The sequence below is a fragment of the Amphibalanus amphitrite genome, unplaced genomic scaffold (assembly GCF_019059575.1).
Source record: "Amphibalanus amphitrite isolate SeventyFive unplaced genomic scaffold, NRLGWU_Aamphi_draft 000334F_arrow, whole genome shotgun sequence".
Taxonomy (NCBI): domain Eukaryota; kingdom Metazoa; phylum Arthropoda; class Thecostraca; order Balanomorpha; family Balanidae; genus Amphibalanus; species Amphibalanus amphitrite.
Window position 1 is genome coordinate 631,900 of NW_024881829.1, and position 2,850 is coordinate 634,749.

The 2,850-nt window shown below is 42.0% G+C and overlaps 1 long non-coding RNA gene across 1 annotated transcript; it reads right to left on the minus strand.

Annotated features, from left to right (window-relative positions):
• Positions 1 to 274: 274 nt before the first annotated feature.
• On the minus strand, positions 275 to 2,850 carry LOC122388738. The gene is made up of 2 exons (XR_006257861.1): positions 2,546 to 2,850; positions 275 to 1,324 (listed from the first exon to the last, which is right to left on the minus strand). It is a non-coding gene; the product is annotated as an uncharacterized LOC122388738 (long non-coding RNA).

The window sequence follows — 2,850 nt, forward strand, 5'->3', positions numbered from 1 at the left end:
ATATGAACCAGTTAATATGTATAAAATCTAGTTATTGGCCAAACGTAACGGCCATGGACCGTAGGTTGACGACCCCGAAATTTAGCGAAATGAAGTATAGGTTCAAGCACTTTAAATAATGCTGGTGCGTGGAGTTGAATAGTGATGTAAATGTGGCCACAGTCTACAAACACGATAACAAATATCGATTGCGCTTCCGCTTCGCTCAACGAGAGCCATGCTCGTTCTTGCTCATGAAACAGTGCATCCCCATAAAATGAAAAGTCTGAACGAATGCATTCAGGTTCCTACCTCTGAATCACCTTATATTGAGATCCGTTTCTTAACAGGAACACAAACGCGGCCCATCAATTTGTCAGTACTAAGGCAACAGCGTCTGACAAGTGACAACGCATCAAATGGCCAACTTCTGACACTATCTACCAATACGGTTACGGCAATAAAATTGCATTGCAAAATGCAAATAATATTGCACCATTTCCAAGCGCAGCTTGAAACCAAGTGCGACCAGCTAGTGTCATTTTCACAACCAAGTGCGACCAGTTAGTGTCTCGAGAATCGAGATACATTCCAACTGCATAGGTACCGCAGTAACCCATTAGGGGCGAAAGGAAACACATGACTTGTGTACGACCAGCGTTCTGTCAGCGTACGACGCATAAAGCATACTGCTCAAACAACTGCGATCCCGAACAACACAACACAGAGCTCCGAAACGAATGGTTTACAAAAGTCTACGACTGACGACATCGAAACAGTACGTTCATCGGGACTAGTCACATGACACGGTCAACCCAGCTGGGTTATGGGTACTAATTGCGCTTCAAATTGACCTCTGACAGCCATTTACTTACGCTAGTTTGATGCATAAAACTGTACATTGAAACTCAAGCGGCAGCACATAGGTCTCCATCAAGGTGGTTATATACAACAGAGCACCTCGCTAAAACGAGCGCGAGCCGCACTGTCACACTAACAGTTAACACTGAGCCGCGAGTCGTGACAGTCGCACTGCGTCATATGCACGCAGATGTCGCACTCACGGCACCGTTGCTGGCACTGCACTGCGGGTGGACACGCGCGGTGCAGTAGCTCCACGGTGTGCGGCTCACCGGAGGGATTATCAGTCTCCGACCGGACAGTCCAGGCGGGAAATGCGGTGTCTTCAATCATGACCGCCGTCCCCGTCTCCGCGGAGTGCCGCACGGCGGCGACGCGACGGCGTCGGATCTTGAGCTGGTGGACACTGGACTCCTGCCAGAGCTACCAGCTTCAGCCCTTCAGCATCCTGTCATCAGCAAACTCCAGCAGAGCTCCAATGCAACTGGGAAAATAAAATTTATGCTGTTAAGCTAAATCATGCAAAACATTTCCTTGCACAGGATTCTCTTGCGCAGTTCAGCAAAATCTTCTGTGATATCCATGGCCGTGACAAGAGGACTTGATGCCATTGTAAAAAATATAGGTTCATTGGTTCTCATTTACCCACATCGAGCCTCTATAGGTACCATTCATTTGTATATCATGAAGTATGTTAACTACACCATATTTATGCAACAGACTGACATGAAATATGTAGGAATGGCAAGGGAGATGGGTAAATAAGCTAAATAGGTTGCAGGATTTATTGGCACCAAACAGGTCAGAAAGTAGAAGTTCAAACAATCTTACAAACTACACCAGAGAAAGTCTTTGAATTAGGCACAAAATTATACCACAGAAATAAAAACAATGTAGTTTTGTAGAGCATTTCCCAAAAGATAATTGTGATTCAGCCTTGCTCCCATCTGAGATTGAATAAATACAAATTATGAGGTGAAAGTTACTGAAAAGCAGTTTTTTTTTTGAAAACAGCTTCAATCCATGTTTGCCTGATTTCAAACTCAAGGCAACATCTCATAGCTTTGGCAGCATGAAATTTCATTATTGAGGTTACAATTTCCATAATCTTGTCGTTGTCACATTTCACAAACAGTGCACTTAATATGGATAACTAACACCAAATCAGCCAACCTAGTATCTTTATCTGGTGAAACTCAAGAAACCAATAAAGCAAACAATTTCTGAGCAAAACATTTAGGTATTTGACAAGCTCGACTACTGCCATGCAGCCTAATGCTCGTTGTTACAGATTAAATACCTACTTTTCAAATATAAATTTGGTAGTTCAATATATAATGAAACACCCAGCTCAATAGAGGCAATTATGATAATGACAGCAGGTAAGCAAAGCAAAAACAAAATCAAATATTTCTTCTACAGAAAAAAGCACTTGTACCCACTCACTTAATTTTACTAAATCACTGATTTGTATTATCAGTCATCACCAGACTTGCAAAAAACTTTCTAGATATTATGCCACAAAAAAACAAAGTATCTGAAATTGCACAATATAAGCACCAGCCACTGGAGCGGTATGATGGGGTCTCGTAACTTGAATGTTCGGTCTGTAAGAGCATGCCTGACTTGACTTAACGGCTTTGAGACATCACCTTTGCAGCAGCTCCTCCTATTCTTTTTTAACATTAACTTAAACTATCATTACCATGCTATGATGATGAGGTGGCTGGTTTCGGGCGCATGAAAAGTAGCAGTCCTTCTTTCATTCTATTTCCTTGTTTTCACATGCTGCACAAAATGTTTTTTCTTCCACGCTCCTTCTGTCATTATAAAAAATAATAGGTATCATAATTGCTTCATTTCTTTATATTCCAAGTATTGCTGCTGCAATTCATCACATCTCCCGTTAGTAAACCATTGCCCTATGGCCGCTAAAGTAAATAAGTGGAATGCGCCAGAAATTGTCAAAATCGCGCCAAAATAGCAAACTAAGATGAGAAAAAATAACCG